Raw genomic sequence first — 21,930 nt, forward strand, 5'->3', positions numbered from 1 at the left:
GTAATTTCAGGAAAATGTAGGGGTAAAAACACACATACACACACTCTCATGGGTAGAAAAGTAGAGATTTTTTTTAAAAATCAACATTTGCTCATTAACATCGAGTAGGTTTCATAGAATTTTTCGGTTTGGTTCTTAGGACTGGCGTTTGTCTTCTCGTAACGTGGTTCTTAAAATTCTGGTTGGTCGTGATGATTGACTCAATTTAAAATAAAATTAATAATATCTTATACCTAACTATTTCCCGACATAGCACCAACTCATTACAGTATAGATATATGAAGAATATTATTTACAATAGTTATGTAAAGTTCCACCATTTCTTAGTGGGAGGCAGGTTGTTTCTGAGATCAATGACCCTTTGGATGTTGTCGTTTTGGTCACAAGAGATCGACATCATGGCTAATGATTGTATTGTTCATCGTAACATAACTGCTTTCACTAAAGCACAATAATTTGATTAATCCAATCAGAAAATTTTGAGATGCGAGTGTAAACACCTGGTTGGTTAGGCAAGGCACAACCAATTCCCCACGAGATAATTCCCGCTAAAACCCAGTGCTCGTCTTCTTGAATCACCATCGGTCCTCCTGAATCACCCTAAAGAAATAAAAGATGGGTTAAATTTAAACCAGTTTTGGTATTAGGAGTTCTTTAAGTTATCTAGAATAATAAATAAAGAAGAAAAAATATCGTCAATTGCAAACATTGTATAGTGGTACCTCGGTTCTCGAACTTAATCCGTTCCAGAAGGCTGTTCGAAAACCGAATCATTTATATGCAAAAACGACTCGTTTGGGTTGAGAAAATATTTTACGTAGAAGAGCGAACAACGTTTCGACCTTCTTCGGTCATCGTCAGGTTCACAAAGAACCTTTGACCGAAGAAGGTCGAAACGTTGTTCTTCGGTCAAAGGTTCTTTCTGACGATGACCGAAAATCGAAATTTTCTCGTAAAATATTTTCTCAACCCAAACGAGCCGTTTTTGCATATAAATTTCTCAACAAGTGGGTTTCTCGACATCACTGAAAACCGAATCAATTTTTCCCATACGAAATACTGTAAATTAAATTAATCCTTTATAGACCTCCAAAAAATTACGCATTATGAAGCATTTAAGTAAAAATATTGCTTATTTATACCTGTATAATAATACTTACATGCATAAAGTCAACCACAAAAACTATAAACACAATAAAAAAACAATAAATGAAAATGTAACTGCACTTTGCCTGTGCTGAGGAGAGCTGATGGCGTAAGTGAAAGGTGGTGAGGAATGTGGAGAGTAGGAGGGTTATTATTGTTTAGAAGGGGAGCCACCTTCCATAAAAACGTCAGGTAACTCTCCTTTTGGGGTTCTTTCTCTTTTCTGGCTCTTTGTACCGCTTAACCTGCTTGAGACTCACTGGACCTATTTCTCACTAAAATCTTGTCTAATGAGGTTTGTTTCTGCCTGCATTTTTGGCCCGGCATGGCCAAGCGTGTTAAGGTGTGCGACTCATAATCTGAGGGTTGCGGGTTCGCATCCCCGTAGCGCCAGACATGCCCGCCCTTTCAGCCGTGAGGGCGTTATAATGTGACGGCCAATCCCACTATTCGTTGGTAAAAGAGTAGCTCAAGAGTTGGCGGTGGGTGGTGATGACTAGCTGCGTTCCATATAGTCTTACACTACTAAATTAGGGACGGCTAGCACAGATAGCCCTCGAGTAGCTTTGTGCGAAAATAAAACAAACAAACAAACTGCCTGCATTTTAAAATGTTTCTGAAGTAAGACATGGCATTGTCATTGAAAATGTTTATGCTGCGGATTGCTACAGCTATCTAACTCTCCCCATTTTACATACATTTCCTTGATTAGCGAACTAGGAACATCCTCCCTTCCCTCATCCTCACCTGAAGACACTTCCTCAGTTGCCTTCTGTTGCTGCTGCTTCTGAAGGTCTTGGAGTTATTCCATGGTGAGCTCAGTGTTGTGGTCTTCCACCATCACCTCCACATCATAACCACTCACATTCAAGCCGATACACCTGCCCTGTGAGACAATATCCTCGACAACAGGCTCAGCCTTCAAAGTCTCTATCTGCTACTGAGTCTGGCCACAATTTCTTCCAGGCTGGCTGAGTTCATGGTCTTCAAAGACACTTCCCTCCAGGCTTTGTCTATGATCCTCAAGCAATGGAGGATATTAAAGTGATTTTTCCAGAACTCTCTAAGGATTAACTCTGTGTCAGAGGTCACTTCAAAACACCTTTGAAACAGTGCTTTGGTGTAGAGTTTCTTAAAGTTCGATATGACCTGCTGGTCCATGGGCTAAATGAGAGGAGTCGTGTTAGGGGGCTAGAGCTTTACCGTAATGAAACTGTACTCCTCCACCAACCCGTTCTTCAAGCATGGTTGGTGAGCAGGTGTATTGTCCATCACAAGAAGGGCCTTGAGTGGCAACTGTTTTTCCGTAAAGTAATTCTTTACACTTGGGGCAAACACTTCATGGACCCACTCCATAAAAAATTGCTTGGTTACCCATGGAGGGTTAGCCCTCCACATGACATTTAATTTAATTTTCAGGACATTATTTTTTCTTAAAAAACCCTCTGTTTCTCAGAATGGTACACAAGCAAAGGCTTAAGTTTTAAGTCCCCACTTGCATTACCACATAATAATAGAGTTAGCCTGTCCTTCATTGGCTTGTGTCCTAGCAGTGACTTCTCCTCCTTGGTGATGTAGGTCTTCTTTAGCATTTCCTTGCAAAAGAGGCCTGTCTCATCACAGTTGAACACTTGTTGGGGAATAAAACCCTCAACTTCTACATAGTCCTTAGATTCCCTAACAAATTTATCAGTAGCGCCTTTGTTAGAACTGGCACCGTCCCCATGTCTCATCACACTATATATGCCACTTCTCTTCCTAAATTTTTCAAACCACCCCTGGCCTTAAAAGAGTGTTTTTCAGTAGGTCAGCATGCAACTGCTTTGCTTTCTCACAAATGATGGTCTCAGAAATGCTATCACTAGCTGTTTTTCGTTTACCCAAATCAACAACAGTTTTTCTACCTCTTCCATTGTTTGTGATCTTTGTTTCGTAAGCACTGTCACTTCTTTTGCAACATCAGCTCCTTTGATGACCTCTTTATTTTTCAGTATGGTGCAGACTGTAGACTTCGCCATACCAAACTGCGTAGCAAGATCAGACACGCGAACACCACTCTCATACTTTGCTACGAGGTCTTTTTCACCTCTATTGTGGCTCTAACAACTTTTTTTAGTTTGCTGCTTTTATTATCCTTCTTTGACCCCATGGTGGCTTATTTAATCAGAATATTTAGAAAAAAGAAAAGAAAAACGAGAACGTTCACAGCAGATTTTAGCGGGGGTGTGGACTGAGCGACAGGTGCGAGTAAAATGTTTCGGGCAAGATTGGCGTGGGCCGAAAATGGTCGAAGGGTCGTTAGGGTCATCAGTCGGGTTATTTCGGGAGTTCGGGAACCAAGTGTATGTTCAACGACCGAGACATTTTTTTCGGAAACAATATGTTCGAAAACCGAATTGTTCGAGAAGGGAGTCTTTCGAGAACCGAGTTACCACTGTAAATGAAACAAATTGGCCTTTATATTCACGTAAAGATTTTTGTGTGTCAGAAGTGACATAGCGCATAAATAATTAGGTCTAGACAAGATAGCAAGTATTAGGGCAATAATACAGTCTCTGACAAGAATATTAAAAGCAGATGTCGTAAAACCTGTGTCTTAGGACCGTAATGTTTTTAGGTTTTTTTTAATCATAACGTTTTTCAGTTTTTTTTTATAAGAACAGAACGCTGAATCTAAAATATCTAGTTCATCTTTAGTGTTAAATATGGAAAGGCTTGAGGTTATACCCTTTCAACTTAATAAAACAAAACCAGCTGATGACCACTTTAATCGTCCAGCATGGCCAGATAGTTAGGGCGTTCGACTCACAATCTGAGGTCGCGAGTTCGGATCTCCCATTCCACCAAACATGCTCGTCCTCTCAGCCGTAAGGGCGTTACAATGTTAACAGTCAATCCCACTATTCGTTGGTAAAAGAGTATCCCAAGAGATAGGTGTGGATGGTGATGCTAGCTTCCTTATCCCTCTATTCTTTTGTTGCTAAATTAAGGACAGTTAGTGCAAATAACCCTCGTGTAGCTTTGCACAAAATTAAAAAAAAACAGACCACTTTAATTATTTATGGTGGTATGGGTCCGTTTTAGGTATTAGAACTCTGTGTAACAGATTCTCTTTTCCATTTTACCTCTGGTGAAACAGAAAAAAAGTATTCAAATTCACACACAAACACTTACATAATTATTTTAATTACTGTTTACTTTTGTTTATGGCAAACTACAAAGGAAATGAAAACAGTCTGCAGCACCCACCGCCAAATCTTGGGTACTCTGGACCAATGAATATGATCATGTAATGATTTCCAGACACCGAACAAAACCTGTTAATAACTCCCCTATTTTAGTTTATTATTTATCTGTTTTTAATACCATTAAAATATATAATATCATTGAAATATCACAATATAACTCAAATTATAATTAAGACCACGACAAATACACATAACCTCGCTGATTTCAAAATCATCCTAAATTAACAATTGGTAGTTTATATATTTAAGTACAAAACTGTCTATGCTGTGTGTGTTAACTAGGAACCTAACCCAGAACTTTAGCACTAAAATCCATCAAGCCTACTGCTAAGAGGGTTATTAATAATAAAAGAAAAGTTTATTGAACTTGAATTTACCGTTTAATCGTCAGTTCTGTTGGTTGTCTTGAAGTGCCCGTATTTAAATAACCTTCTCAGAAATTACATCAGTGTTTACACATAGTGATCGCGCCGTAAAAGAGCGGTAGGTCTTCGGATTTACAACTATAAAGTCAGGGGCTCTATTCCCTTCGGTGGACGCAGCAGACAGCACAAGAGCCAAAAATATTTAGTGCTAGGTAGAATATACACAGATTAAATAATTTTATGATTCTTCAAAGTGTTTTAGCAAAAAAAAAAATCCACTGATCTTGTAAGTTAATATGATTAACACCATGTAAGCGATTCTTACATACTTTTGTATACGCAACAACTTTATATGTCGTAACATCTTACGTAATCCCTGTAGCTGCCCATCCCTGTTTCAAACAACTTCTGGTTGCATTAGTTTCATACTTTTTAACACACATTTTATGCTAGCAAATGATGAAAACCGAGCACCTGAAGAATCAGACAGATGTATATATAGGTATATGTACATATACGCCTAGTATTCCTTGTTTATCATTGTACAAAAGTAAAAACATCAGATTTTTTTTCTCACAAACAAAATATTTCTGATACTGCTTTTATTATTTCTTCTATTGCAAATATTTCATTCTCGTATGTCTAATTAAAATTATTTATATTTTAAACGGATACTTCGATTTTTAACTTTTTTTTTTTTCGTTCCGGGCGAAGAGGTAATTCTGCTTGTTCATTTGTTTGATTTTTCTCAAAGTTGCATGAGGGCGCTAGTCATCTCTAATTTTGAAGTCATACTATTAGGGGAAAGGAGCTAATAAATTATTAACCACAACTCTCGTCAGACCGCACGCCCCTAGAACAGTGGTAAGTCTTGGGATTTACGATGCTAAGATTAGTGATTCGAGTTCCCTCGGTGGACAAAGCAGATAGGCCTATGTGACTTTGCTATAAGAAAACACACACATTCGTCAGATCGAATAGCGGTATTTGATCGTCTCTGTTATCACGTTCCCCCAGTTCTAAACTACGACGAGTGATGTTATTGGGGTAACAGGACTCGAAACTTTGACTTTAAGATCCACAATCTGGCATGGATATTGCAGTTATGATCAAGATGCATGAAACTAACACAGATGGTATACAACTTATAAATAAAAAACGTACAGTGAGAAACATAAAGTACAAGTGGACAATACTTAAAGGTTAAAAAAAAGAACAAATTGGAAATATTCTGTGCTCCAATGATTGCAACACACTAAAGTTTTTGAATGTGGTTTTTCCAAATCAAAATATCGCCAGCCTGATTTACCACTTGCTGTTTGGTCCTTACCATAGCAATGTATAACCGTTAGCAGGATGAAAATCAAGCTAATAGATATCGCCATATTGGATTCAATGGTGGGTAGGAAAACTCAGACTTTGGAGAATGATTATCACATGTTTAGCCGAAGTACATATTTAAATACGTGTGTTTTTAACTGTTAAAGATTAACTGACCTCACAGGAATCCAGGTTACCGTCAGATTGTCCTGCGCAGATGAAAATTTCTGGGATTTCCTCATTGTAGCCTGCTCGTTTGTACATATCCATGCATACCCTGTTTGTTATAACTGGTACCTTGACATTTTGAAGGATTTTCGGTAGAGGGCCGTCTAAAATGAAATATTGATGCGAATGTAGTATTACCAGGAAAACATGGGAACATCACTGTACTACTCACACATCTTTAAAAATACAACAACAATAACAAAATAAATTTTAGTGAATGACCAATATGTCTGTACAAACAAATAGGTGACTATGGTGAAATATTCAGGCTTTTCTTTTACTCACTTAGTTTTCCAGGATTTGGAATTTTCAACTTTGCTGGTTAGAAACGTTGCTTAAGATGTTTTGCTATACATATTAGCATAACTTTTAGTTTATAATAAAAACTTTAAAAAAAAACACATAAACGTTACACAAGGTATCTGAAAATCAAAGGAATAGAGCGTTAAATATATATATGTATAATTAATTATCTTTGACAAATAGAGTACCAAAAGACAAACATATTACTAGAAAAACTTATTGAGAGCGCACGACAACAGTAATATCATAAAAGAAAGTTTTCCATTTTATTTCGTGGGAATTTCTCCAGTGGTCATTGACTGTAAGATCCCATAAAAAGTTAGAGATGTTCTCTTAACCTTAAAAATATACCAATGGAAGGATCGTATCAGCTTTCTAAACATCTTTTCTTAAACTATTTCTGCGCCAAATTAATGGGGTCTATAATTTTATTTATTACAATGGCTTTAATAAAATTAGAGGCACACAAAAACAAATAAAAATACCTATCAATATTACAATTAATTTCATTAAATTATTGTAGTAATTTATTACTAAAATAAGCAAAAGTATATTTTAGTAAATCAACCACACTACATCTACCTTATTCAGTGCCGACAGGGCTTTGTGGTAATACTAGAGCTCCTCACGCTAGCTGGCATATATTAAAAGTTTTTACAAACAACAATTGCTATGGTATGAATTAGATTACGCAATTGAAATATAATTATTCTAAATTTTATTTAAAACATTTACTATAAGATTTATAGGGTAAGAATTAAATGCAAATTAGTCTTTTATTTTTAACACCAATAATTGTTTATGTTTTATTAGTGTTGCTTTTGTTGAATCAATGTTCTGCACAACTGGCAAAGATCTGTAAGGTAGTCATTTTTGTTCTTAAAGCGTATCAAGCAACCATATGGCCAACGGACGAAAACTACATTAATAATATGTTGTTGTCCCTATGTATTTTATAAGTAAAATATTTGATGTAAATCAGGTTCTTAGTTGTTCACGTTACAGGCAACAAACATAAAGTTATTAAATATAATACAATATGTGAGCCTCACTAGTAGTGAACATTGTGAAAAACCCCACAAAAAACTGTAACTTGAGAGTGCGTAAGGCTACATTAGTCTTAACTCAGGTACGTTTTTTTCGGATTGATCCAATTCAGCTTCATTTGACTATAATTCCGAAAGTGAAGGATCTTATTTGTCAAATGTTGCTATGTATAGCGTGATTTAAATCTGATACTGTTCACAATACAGGTGAGTGCTCCAACAGTTGAGATAATTACTATTTCTTTAGCAATCTCTAGTAAAACACTTCTTTATAAAAATATTCATTATGCTACTCCCACAAACAAGGCTTGTGGTTGAATGTCCGATTGTCAATGATAATTCTATTATGTATGCCATTTCTTCAGTTTTGGTATCGAACACTAGACATTCATGAACGCCAGGCAAGAGCTCCACTCACTAAGTAGAAGGGGTAATTCTCTAGCACTTACTAAGAAAGTACTTTTTAACAACTCAAGTTACTACATCTGTAATGTCCACTTGTAAAGAACGAAGAACATATGACGAAGATCACAATCTTCTCTGTTGTTGTATTACTTTAGAATCGCGCTGCTCATATTGCTGTTTGTACGAGTAATTAACAACATTTTATAAATGTAAAATGATGTAAGGATGACAGTGCCAAAAGTACTGTAAACGAGAATATATGGGTGATACAGCTATACATAGATAATCCCTACATTACTTTTAATATTAAAATACATTGTAAAATAAATGAGTACAAAATGGTTACGACATCGGTCAACTTGATCGACTTCGTAGCGAGAGCTTATAATAGTTTGTTATAATTAACACATATTTTGACTTAACTTATGTTTCCTTGCAGGTAAGTCCGAGGTTCTTAGTTACATTACATTGATGCCTACCCTTACAATACCATGATGTTATGATAAACAAATTGCATACAAATAGTTAGGAATATATAACTTCCAACTGCAGTAATATTAAAGTGAAGTATGCATTTTACAATGTAATATTACATTTTAATATTGAAAGTCACCTTGGGATGATCTATATATAACTGCATCATTCCTGTATTCTTGTTTGCTTTCCTTTTGGCATTGCCATACTTTCATCATTTTACCTTTACAAAATGTTATTATTACTTTTTTTAACGCTATTTCCCCTGACTCTGGGACAAATAACGTTTTTATTACAACTACATTTCATACAGACCCGCTTTCCGCAAGAAACTAGTTAACTTTCAAATGAGGTGAAAATATTTTGAAGTTTTAATGAAATAAGTCTAGGTCTACTGTAATATATATATAGATATGTATCTATATTTGGATTTGAGTGTTTTCTTTAGTGACCATAGTATCCTTTTTATGTTCCACGTTATAGAATAACACCAATTAAAAGCTTTAATTGCTTGTGAGCCCTCAAAAGTCAAAACGACCGAAAATAAAGTTTCGAGAGACGCCCCACTTTATTTTTTTACGAGTAAGTGCAGTGTTTGCACCTCACCTTCCCGTAGTCTGCCCCAACCAGTCACAATGGCGTAGCGGCCAACATATTGGTTATTTTCTGAAGGAATGCAGATAGGTAGAATGTTTCTCTGGAATTTTACAGGTTCGTAAAATCGCAGCAAGGCAATGTCGTACTCAAAAGTGGCCCTGTCAAATTTCGGGTGAGAAGCAACCAGCTGGACTCGTCGTTCCACGTAGTTGAGAGGTTCGTTTTCCACGCTAATATCGTACTCGCCGAGCCGAAGAAGTAACTGAGACGATGGGACACTGTAGGAGACGACAATATCAACTGTATAATACCGTTACCAGAGTAGAGGTACTTACAAGACAGAATTAAAAAATTACAAGACGATTGAACACTGAAGAAGACGACAATATCAACTGTAAAGTACCGTTTCTAAAGTAAAGGTAATTAAAGGACAGAATTAAGTGACAAAGTCACGGAAGGTATCCGACGATAAACTACACTAAATATACAGAGACAGTTGTATTTCCAAGTCTCATACTAAATTTTTACAAGGTCGACAAGATATTAGTTTTCCCCATACTTAAATCTCTTCCATAGCTTTGGGACAACTAACTGTTATTGTACCATCCTGTACACTAAAAGGTTAACCTTTAAAATTAAATTATGAATCTTCGCAAAGGTACTAATCACATCCAAAGTAAAAACTTTATCTAATGAAAACACAATAAAGGCGTATTAGCCATGGTTTGTAAGATTGAAATTTAATAACAATAAGAAGTAAAATTGAAATTGAAGGGAAATAAGAGCACACAGCAGAGTTAAGTCTACTTTAACACTACGATTTTTTTCACAACATTTTAAAGACAAATTCCACCAAGAAGAGAAAAAGTTAACATGGCGGTGGTTAATCTGAATTCTAATCGAAACATACGAGAGTGGTTTGCAACGTGAATTATTTCGGGCCTCTGTTCTCGAACGTCAATTAAAGCCATTAATTTTTTATTCTAACTTCTCATATGTTTTAACAAAAACTTACTTTTCCACACAATGTGCTGCAGTGATCGCCCAAAATTTAGTAAGTAAAGCAGCTCCACATTTGTGAAGAAAATCAAATTTTTTCCACTGTCGAAGAGATATCTAAAAAAAAAAGATCTGAAGGATTAATACTGACTTGTATTGATTATTGTGATTTAAATGTTAGAAAATACAATAATTTACAAACCCATTTGTACGTGTTACCTCATAATGTTCTCTTAAGTAAAAATAGTTCAAAACTAATTTTAGATATTTTTCGGAACTTAAAAGTAACAACAACAACAAATCCATGTGCATCAAATATTGTGAAGTTACATGTTTGTCTCCCGGGCTTAAGACGCTAAGAAAACGGGTTTCGATACTCATAGTGGACAAAGCACAGAAAACTCGTTACATAACTTTGTGTTTAACGACAAATAAATAAAAAACGATATTGCTTGACAAACGACAGTAAAAAGTTTGCTGTCCGACATCTTCGCACTTGGAAGGATCTTAGAACTGGATATTTCAATATTGGCAAATACATACGCTCATTGTATCTGAGTGTAGTCACTGTGGCTTTGTTTCCTAATTATGATTCGTCTCATCTGTGGTAAAGTTAACGTATTGAAGAACGACATCTTCATCCATTAATGATCGTGTGACATATTCATCTTATCTGTGGTAAAGTTAAGGGACTGAAGAACGACAAATTTGCTTCTTAATGATGATGTGACACATTCATCCCTAATTTCGTTTCAGAAGTATCTGTTAGTACAGATATATTACAGTTACAAGCTTCTTCCATACCCCCTAATTTTGAAAGAATAGTTGGATAACCTGGATCGATAATGCATTATGATAGAGTAAAACGTATACACTTTTAAACACCATCTGTTATCAATAGAAGAACTGTATCGAAAATGAACGATATTCGGACAACTATTTGCACATCGTACCTGCTGTACGTTACTTGTATTCTAAACGTCCGATTTTTCTCTGGGTGTACTCACCATCCAAGGCCACTGTCCAAAGTCCGAAGTTTCTCCGCCAACAATTCTTCCAACTGGACCTTTTTGTGGACGACCGCATACTGGTATACAAAGCAGAGATTATTAGGTATTTCACAAATTGTAAGGGTTTTAACAAATATACTCTTCTGTCTACAAAAATACATTATTTGTACGTATTATGCAAATAAAGGATAACAGCTACAAGCAGACCGTTGTATAAATCACTAAACATGACATATATTTAGCTCTTTCCTGCTGTCTTGCAATTTTCCTGTCATGTTTTTAGGTAGTAAACATCTTCATTGCACAACCAACTATTCAATCTATCAAACACACCAAAGCTACGATAATAGCTCCTTAGAACCAGCTAGTATAAGATTATATTACACACTGATATATTTCATAACGTAGTAACACAACCCATTTATCGCTCTCCTATCTTAATATATATTTAAATGTGTTTGTGTCTGGCATTCATACAAAGCTACATATGGCTATTTGAACTGATAGATTAGAGTAAATGCATTTAGTCAACAGTAACCACTGATACATTTTGGGCAACTATAATCGAATAGTAGGATTTAACTGTCACTATCGGAATGTACGTACATAAGCCCAAAGTATGGGACACAATTCTGTTGCGATGGAACGCATACCATGGACTCTCAGATTAACAGTCCGGTATGCTAAGCACTAAGCCACTCACGGCCCATATATACATACATATATATATATATATATATATGTTTATATGCGTATATAGGGAACTGTTTGTTTTTTTTTAATTTCACGCAAAGCTACACGAGAGCTATCTGCCCTAGCCGTCCCTAATTTAGCAGTGTAAGACTAGAGGAAGACACCTAGTTAGCACCACCCACCGATAACTTTTATATCACGAATAGTGGGATTAACATTGACATTATAACGCCCCCATGGCGTTATAATGGACGAGCATGTTTGGTGTGACTGGAGTGTATAAAGAGAGAGATAGATTTAATGATTTTTCGCGCTTAGATACTGTCCATACGAAAATAATGCAATCTTTAGAATATCCGAAAGGCTAATGTCTTACTGGAATTTGAATGTATTCAGAAAAGAGTTTATAAAAATAATCTACACATTATGCACACAAATATTTACTGCTAACATGAAATTCAAAATTGAAAATAAATGAAAATTGGTTATATTAAACTTTTGTTATAACAATGATTGCTCTCTAAATTCAAAGTCACGTTTTACAAATTCAAAGGAAAGTGAATTATAACAGATAAAAAGTACCAGAATAAAAACTGTGTCTGCAGAGAAGACAAAATCATACACTAATAACAAAAAAGGGTAGTAACAAACAAACATACCTTTCTTAAAATTGAAGGTGTTGTTCAGAGTAGGTGGCGCTGTTGACGATGACATCAGAACAGTTTGGCCGAGGGTTCTGTTTTCTTTTTTTGACGTCTCGGTAACAGTTGTTTCTTGAGTCGTTACTTCCTGGATGTAAACCCCAGTTGTAGAGGAAGTGTTATCTGTGGTGTCTCTTTCAGAAGTCATGATTCCTGTTGGTACTAGCGTCGATGTTACTTCTGAAGTGCCATTTATTGTTGGAGTACGGTTCAGAATTGAGAAAGAGGCAGTCTCTTGTTCTACATCCTGTGCAGGACCAGGATGTATGGTCACAGTAACCGTAGTAGTCTTAGTCTCATATTCGGATGACGTTGCACTTTCTGGTTTCGGTGACGTCTTAGATAAAGCGCCAGCCGTGGTCATACTTGGACGCCTTGTCATGACAGTAGGAGGTGACGGTGGCTGGTTCGTGGTTCTTGCGCGGATGGTTGTTGGAACTGGTGTGAAGATGATTGTAGTGTTAATGTTTTCTGTTATGGGTTGACTGGTACTGAGTTTTTCCGTTGGTGATGCATGGATGTTTCCTCCACTAGGAACAAATGGTTCAATCTCATTCGTCATAATGGAGAAAACACCATCCACACCAGTAACGCCTGGAGGTAATTTACAGCAACTTTTGTAGATGAACCCTTCTATACAGTAGGTAAGATGGGTACCATTGGCTAGGCTGCAATATTGGGCAAACATGCACACACCTTTCTGTTTCGTTTTAAGGTGTTCGCAAGGAAGATAATCTTTTGCACGACTATGAACTAGAGGAAAAAAAATATCTATTAGAAACAAAATGAAGCCGTTGATAAACAGGACAGTAATAAGTTTATAAAAAATACAAATAGCTTAGTTTTACTGAAAAAGGTTTTTGAAAAAAGAAAAGAAGTATGAGGGGAAGACGTTTCAGTAGCTTTAAATATATCAAGAAAAAAAAACTCCAGAAAATTCGCAATTTATCCTTCTTCATGGACTTCTCCTGTTCAGTGAAGTTGGCGACAATTTTCATATTAGTTTCTTTATATACACGCTGCCTAAATCACAAATTAAAGACCGAATGGACCCGGCATGGCGTGCGACTCGTAATCTGAAGGTCACGGGTTCGCATCCCCGTCGCGCCAAACATGCTCGCCCTTTCAGCCGTGGGGGCGTTATAATGTTACAATCAATCCCACTATTAGTTGGTAAAAGAGTAGCCCAAGAGTTGGCGGTGGGTGGTGATAACTAGCTGCCTTCCCTCTAATCTTACACTGCTAAATTAGGGACGGCTAGCACAGATAGTTCTCGTGCAGCTTTGCGTGAAATTCATAAATCAAGATTGATTGACTATATATTTATTAATAAAATTAGGATTACGCCCCAAGTTTAAAAGAGATTTATTTGTTACTTTTGGCCTATGTTTGAAGCAACTTGTATGCATGTAACTATGTACGTTTACACCTGAGATCAATTAATAGACTTGATTGTAGTATTTTTATAGCTGTATTCACATGTAAAATTTCATGGTTTCAAAGTCAGCCATTCTATAAGAGTTCTTTTAAAGTATCTTTAGATGGCAGTGGAATACAATAAGTTTTACCTTATTCGATATCAATAGTGTTTGTTTTTGAATTTTGTGCGAAGCTACACGAGGGCTATCTGTGCTAGCCGTTCCTAATTTAGCGGTGTAAGACTAGAGGAAAGGCAGCTAGTTATCACCACCCACTGTCAACTCTTGGGCTACTCTTTTATCAACGAATAGTGGGATTTACCGTCACATTATAACGAACCCACGGCTGTAAGAGCGAGCATGTTTGGTGTGATGGTGATTCGAACCTGCAACCCTCAGCTTACGAGTCAAGCGTCCTAACCACCTGGCCATGCTGGGCCTATATCAGTTGTGTTTAACAGACTAATTAAACAGAGGACAAACAGCCTATCATGGCTCCTTAAAATAAATACTCCTAGTTTAAACTCATTCAAACCACTCTAAGTTCTTCAAATTAACGTAGATGCTGATGAGGGTGGGCATGAACTAGAGAATAACATACTGGGCTGTGGACCTCAAGGTTCAAGGTTAGAGCCCGTGATACACTCTGAACACACTCTACACTCTCAACTGTAATCACATTATTAAATCCCCTCTTCGGTTAAGAGTTTCCAAGCAGACAGTAGGTGCTGCTGACTGCTCTTTTGGTTTTAAATTAGGACCAATATTTTTTTAATTTAGTGTCTCTGATTTTAGATGTTCAGATAATGTGTCGCCGAAGATATCGTTAAAGTTGAAAATATCAAATACGAATGGGATATGTATCACACACGTGCCTGCGTTTCAGAAACCACAAACAAACAAGTTGGTTAAGTTACCCGTGTAATAACAAGAATAAAAGTTATGTAATTCAGTAAAAAACAACTTACTTTATACGGTAAATGTGATTCAATCACAGAGTTTGACATATTAATGATTGCTCAAATTATTATGAGCAGTTATTTTACTACTCAGGTTCGCAATAATAACATCAGACCCTTTAAAAGGAGAGCCTAAAATTATGTTCGTTGTTTCTTTAAACGTATTAGAATTATAATATGTCTCCATGCTGTTTGTAATTTTACGTGGTACCCTTTCAAATCATAAAAAGGTTCGCATGCACTTAGCCATTCATTCGTAGTGGTTATCTCTCTCCTTTTTTTTTCGGATTTACAACACTAAAATTAGGGGTTCGATTTTCCTCGGTGGGCTCAGCACATAGCCAGATGTGGCTTTGCTATAAGAAAACACACACTCTCTCTCTTTTTTCTTACGGTGAACTGTTTTTACTTTCTGTTGAAATAAACGACATTGTAGTTTCTAAAATAGTCCAATTAAAATAAAGTTTAAAAATACAGATGTTTTTATTTTTTTTACATACATGAATTGTGCCACTTTAACCATCAATGATTAATTTTTTACATACATGAATTGTATCACTTCATCCTTCAGTGATTAATTTTTTACATACATGAATTGTATCACTTCATCCTTCAGTGATTAATTTTTTACATACATGAATTGTATCACTTTATCTCTCAATGATTAATTTTTTACATACATAAATTGTGCCACTTTATCCCTCAATGATTAATTTTTTTACATACATGAATTGTATCACTTCATCCCTCAATGATTAATTTTTTACATACATGAATTGTATCACTTCATCCCTCAGTGATTAATTTTTTACATACATGAATTGTATCACTTCATCCTTCAGTGATTAATTTTTTACATACATGAATTGTATCACTTCATCCTTCAGTGATTAATTTTTTACATACATGAATTGTATCACTTTATCTCTCAATGATTAATTTTTTACATACATGAATTGTGCCACTTTATCCCTCAATGATTAATTTTTTACATACATGAATTGTATCACTTCATCCCTCAGTGATTAATTTTTTACATACATGAATTCTATCACTTTATCCCTCAGTGATTAATTTCGCTACTGGTGATGATTCCCGACCACCATATTCCTTTATTCGCCGTTAGAGGGAGAATAACAATTTTTGCAAATAGTGTAAAATATATGTCAGCGTTTCAGTCAAAATATGATGTTAATAACATGGATTTAAAGTCATTATTGTTCTTACTTTTTAAGTAATTAAATTGTTTTTTGGAAGTATTTCCAGTTACTTTTCCTTGTTATTTATTACGCATTTGAGCAGCGATTTGAATTTACACGTGTTTTTTCTCTTGCACGCCTTGTCTTGTATAGATAATAATAATGTTATTATTAACACAATCTATAAAACCTGTAAAAATATTGTTATTCACTCGTCAAGAATAATTTAGTTACGTTTGTTACTGGAGTTAAATCACCATGTAAATATGCATTTTTCATTAAATTATCAAATACGACGTATAATAACGGGACGCGAGCCATAAACCTCTCGATTTGCCGCTTAGGTTTTGTTTCTGATACAACTTTCATTCTTTACTTCTCGCGAGCAGAGACGGAGGGCAAGATAACTGAACATATACAAGTTTTGCAGTGTGGGTGGAATTGCTCGCACCTAAGTTTCCCTGGTGTTACTACCTACTTTGTAGGTCGAAGTAGGGTGAAGGGACTACATAACCTTATTTCTGATTAGTGCTGTAGTGGTTTTAGTACACTGAAACACAGTGTGATTTACTAAAAGGGGAAGGATAAGACGCCCTCGAGGATCAGCGGGGCGTGTTTATGTTAGGAAAAGTTTAAATGTTGGTGCATTTTAAAACATGTGCAGAGAGTTATGCTCGAAATTTTGCTTTAAACGTCTTTTCCACGATTGAAAAGCACACAAAAACCCATATTATGGAATCTACCACCCCTAACATTTAAAATGATACGGAACTTTTCAATACGGGATTGGCCACTATGACAAAAATATTTTCGAGACAAATGAAGTTATTTAGCAATGGAACATTTGAAACATTAACTAAACAAGTAATTGGCAGTTTTGATGCCAGTTGAGCTTTTTAGAACCTCGCCTTAAAGTATATAAATTGACGCAACAAGAGACAATAACATTGTTCGTTTGCTACAGTTAGTATACTATAAGCCTCGGAAGCTATATTTGTGATTAACGGCTCATTAATAGGAAAATACAGAATCTGAGAAAGAACGTTTGTAGATTTCGAACATTACAAACCGTTTAACCTCAGATAATTAACTTCGGGGTTAGTATTTCTATGAGTACATTAGATATCTATCTTCGTCTGTGAAAAGTAAGCATATAAAGTCAAACAAGAATAGAGCTAGCTAGCATTTCCGTTAAGTGAAGTGTATCTGTGTATCAACATAAAACTAATTCACTCTTCTTGGACCTGGACCGTCAATAAAATATTCAGTTTCAGATCAGGAAGAAAACTGAATATTGTTTGCGAGTTTGTAAACTTCCTTGTGTATAAATAATTATTGGTAATAACCGTTATTTTAATTTTTTTCTATATTAAAATATATTTGTATTGAGAAAGAAAATTGTGTGAATTAATCTTGTGGAAAAATATCATAACTTTGATATATACTAACATTATATTAGCTTCTGAATTAAAATTTCTGGCTATTTGAAATCGTAATACGTTAACGTACTTAACATAATATATCGAAGACTCGGCCTCCCAGTGGCTCAGCGGTATGTCTGTGGACTTACAACGCTAAAAACCACATTTCGATACCCGTGGTGGGCAGAGCACAGATAGCCCATTGTGTAGCTTTGTGCTTAATTCAAAACAACAACAACATCGGAGACTCGTACGAGATAAGTTATAATACGTAACAACGATTAGTATGTTTGAATCATGAATTTATTGAAATATATTTTAGTTTACAAATAGGCTGTATGAAACGAAAGATACAACCCTTTCTTTTATGTTGAATTGAATATTTTTACCAATATATAAATACGCATACATACATATATATACATATTTAACGTTTTTGTTAATCGTACGTAAAGCTACACAATGGGTTATCCGTGTTCTACCCACCACGAGTATGAAAGCCTGACTTTTAGCGTTATAAGCTCTCACATTTACCATTGATAAACCTTGTAGCATAGTTTAACAATGAGCTATTTACGTTCTGCTCCATCTCTGGTATAGAATTCCGAATTTTAATCTTAAATACTCTAACATTTACTAACAAACCACCAAGAAGAGAGGAAAGCTACACAATGGGCTATCTGCATTATGCCTCATCAAGGGTATCGAATCCTGATTTATAGCGTTATAAGGTCTCAAATTTTCCACTGAATAAATAATATTTCTTTCTCTAATTCACTAGTTGATTCATTTCTACAGCGTGGGTTGTCTCTGCAATTTTCGCAATAATGTGGGCCAAGAGTATTAACGGCCCTGAGTCACCTGTTCCTACCCGAAGAATCGAGTGGAGGTCACGGCTAAATTGTGGATTCGATGACCTTGTTTTACCCAGCATGCCTAGAGGCACGTAACGGGACTATAGCCCTGGCATGCGGAAAGTAAACTGATTTTAACTGTCAAGAGCTCGGTCGTTCACCTTGTGGCCGTATCTCACTAGTTCAATCGTTTTCGAAGAAATCGAACCGGCTTTTAACAGGAAGTAGCTTCATTAACTTACTTTTTCTTGTTGCCAACTCTTTTCTCAGTCACGATACGGTTCTCAGAGAAGTAAGAGCTGCTGGTGCAAACAAACTGGTTCTGAATTTCCTTAAGATATAAAGAAAACACAAACGAAGCTTGTGAGAACGAAACACGTCACATTACTGCATCGAAACAAATAGTTTGATTACGTGATAAATATTCGTACTGCTATATAATAAATTATTTGTAGTTCTCTTAGCCAGTTCGAAATTCAGAACGAGTACACCAAAATCAGCAAATTTTGGGAAAACAAAAATATCCCCCCCGCCCTTATTTAACTCTCTCGCTGCGGTCGGAGAGTGATTCTCTGCGCGGCCATGTTTAGGCCTAGAGCATACTTTATGCAAGTTCAATATTGGAAACTTATTTGGGGGAAATTCTCCAACATTCACTGCTTTGATTTTTCTGATATAATAGGGAGGAAAACGTACTGTACAAATGAAAGCAGAAATCATCTCTCTCTATTTTTTTTTTTTTTTGGTAATTTTATTATGACTGTATCTGGTTGTGCATCCAATTGCAGAAGTCAAATAATGAATGTCGGAGAATCCTCACGATTTATTCCGAAAATTTTGTGAGAGCACATTGTCCTGTTGAAGATATGTGAAAGATATGTACTCAACATACGGTATTAAACTTCCTCCTGATGTGTATTACGTGCATAGTCAAATTAATTACGATTTGCATATATATATGTGTGTGTGTTTTCTTATAGCAAAACCACATCGGGCTATCTGCTGAGTCCACAGAGGGGAATCGAATCCCTACTTTTAGCATAGTAAATTCGTAGACTTACCGCTGTACCAGCGGGAAACTATATATATATATAACGTCAGTATATACCGTGATGCACGAAGCGCATGAAACGTATATCGTGCTCCAGCTCATAATGTAACGACAGAGTTAAAGAAATTCATAAAATGTCTTGGAAGAAGAAGTGCAGTGAGTTCCTTTTTTTAAAATACCTTCTTATTTGTTTAATATATTACTAATAACATAAGTCAAACCCTCAAGCATACAGAACACCCGGAGCATTCAATTTGGGCCGGCATGACCAGGTGGTTAAGGCACTTGACCCGTATTCCGTGGGTCGCGGGTTCGAATCCCCGTCGCACCACACATGCTCGCCCTTTCAATCGTGGAGGCGTTATGTGACGATCAATACCACTATTCGTTGGTAAAAGAGTAGCCCAAGAGTTGGCGGTGGGTGGTGATGACTAGCTGCCTTCCCTCTAGTCTTAAACTGCTAAATTAGGGGCGGCTAAAGCACATAGTCCTCGTGTAGCTTTGTGCGAAATTCAAAACAAACAAACAAACCTTCTACATTTAATTTTCAACTGAGAAATAATAAAAAAAAAACTTTCAAAGATACAGCAACAAAAACTTTGACACAATGGGGGCTTAGTTTGCTATGAAGCACAAAGTTACCTAATGAACGTATCTGCATTGCGTCCACCACTGGTATCGAAACCGGGTTTTTAGAACTGTAGAATTTCGAATTTCGGACCTGCTGCTGAGCCACTTAGGGTACTTCTGAACGAAGACTGTCATTATATAGTCGAAGCTAAATTTTCTTTGCATATTTTAAATTGTCCTCTGAATTTTCTATGACTGATACACAATTCCGCAGTAGTACGACGCTTGTGGAATAAATGTGTGGTCCAGATTTTCAGCAGAGAATAATTTTCTATCAATATATATGATACTGTGGTACTGCTTTCAATTCAATACATTCATTTAACTTTGTTTTTGCACGCATTAAAAAATAACGTGTTGGACGATTATTTAAACTAGGGGTGTTCCAAGAACAGCTAAAAGTTACAAGAATAAAATATTTGAAATATGTTGAAATTACGCCCCACTTCATATGTTGTATTTTGTTTTTAAAAACAATCTATACTTCGAATTTACGATTACCTTTGTCTCTATGGTACATTAAATAATACAAGTTATTGGAACATACGTTGAACGTTTTGTAAGCTTCTTATTTTAGAATGTTAACACAATGAAGTCGATATAACTCAGGATTGGTTGAAGCTCTAGAAAACAAAAAAAGCTACATGTACTGCCAAAGAAAGCAGTGTGATCATTCATTGAACTTTGTAGTAATGTTGTAGTCCCTAAGATAAGACGTGTCAACTTATTCAGTTCTCAAGTAATTATATAAATGACTCCTACTTACCTGGCCGGAACCCCCTTGCATGCACCAACATTACACAGATGAGAGAAATGACAGTAATTCGTTTTAGAACAGATCTCATCGTGTGAACGTTCAGAAATCTACCTTACAATGTTGACGTAAAGTTCTATCGCCGCCGTCCTTTCTCCAGCGAGTGACTAGTGAGACTCACGAAGAGAAAGTTCGGGACCACTTAGGCGGGTCAAGCAGGCATGTCTCCTGGACCAAAACAGATCGGTCGGTCGGGAAGCTCTTAGCTCCAATCACGGGAATGCGAAAAGATAGAAAATGACGCAGGATGAAAATGGTTCCTCTCCAACGAGTGTAAGAGGGAAATTCGCGTCAGAAGGGCATATAGGCGAAAAAAATCCTGTTTTGCCTCCAGAACTATCGCTTCCCGAATAATGCCAACTCCATGACGTACATTTGAACCAGAGCGTGCGTGACCCAGTCGTTTTATCGACCCCGAGGCTCTAACGAAGTCACAGTTTAAACAAGGTGTTTTCCACACTGTTACTGAAGGTCACGCACACGTTCACGTGTAAACAATCAACACCAGGCTTCTGGCGGTTCATCCACTTAGATCTGCTAAGTTTTGGTAAACGCAAACAGCAACTTAGGTTTGATCTGAAACAGTTCCGAGTGTTAACCATAAAGTTACTAGCATAGAAATTGGATTCGTTACATTAAAGTTTCTACATCCACTAAAACGCTATAAATGCCATTGAAGCGCGCGCTTTCAACTCAACTGAGAAGAATTAACATATCTGTAATTCGATTAAAGTTTTCCGGGTACATCTAAACACTGAAAATAATATCTAAATAAGTAAATAAATTTATATAGCGAACTTATCACATTATAAATGGCAAACTTACTATGCTATAAATAGTAAACTTATATAATTAATGAGCGTATTGTACTGCAGATAGTAAGTTTATGATAGCATAAATAATGTGTGTTCGTTTATAGCAAATTCATATTTGTTCATTTGCTGTATCCACCAACTGAAATCAAACCCCTGATTTTAGTGCTGTAAATCCATAAAAATACCACTATACCATCAGTGGACATTATAAATAAAAAACTTATTGCATCGTAA

General features: G+C 36.1%; 1 pseudogene across 1 annotated transcript in view; it reads right to left on the reverse strand.

Annotated features, from left to right (window-relative positions):
- Nucleotides 1–236: 236 nt before the first annotated feature.
- LOC143254930 (transmembrane protease serine 9-like) overlaps nucleotides 237–21,930 on the reverse strand; it is a 68,420-nt pseudogene continuing 46,726 nt past the window's right edge. Inside the window, exons 17-23 of the transcript XR_013030374.1 lie at nucleotides 20,080–20,172; nucleotides 12,494–13,288; nucleotides 11,139–11,218; nucleotides 10,148–10,248; nucleotides 9,142–9,410; nucleotides 6,257–6,411; nucleotides 237–600 (exon numbers count right to left, since the gene is read on the reverse strand). The product of XR_013030374.1 is annotated as a transmembrane protease serine 9-like (transcript). The remainder of the gene's footprint in view (nucleotides 601–6,256; nucleotides 6,412–9,141; nucleotides 9,411–10,147; nucleotides 10,249–11,138; nucleotides 11,219–12,493; nucleotides 13,289–20,079; nucleotides 20,173–21,930) is intronic.

The sequence above is a fragment of the Tachypleus tridentatus genome, chromosome 7 (assembly GCF_004210375.1).
Source record: "Tachypleus tridentatus isolate NWPU-2018 chromosome 7, ASM421037v1, whole genome shotgun sequence".
Lineage (NCBI taxonomy): Eukaryota > Metazoa > Arthropoda > Merostomata > Xiphosura > Limulidae > Tachypleus > Tachypleus tridentatus.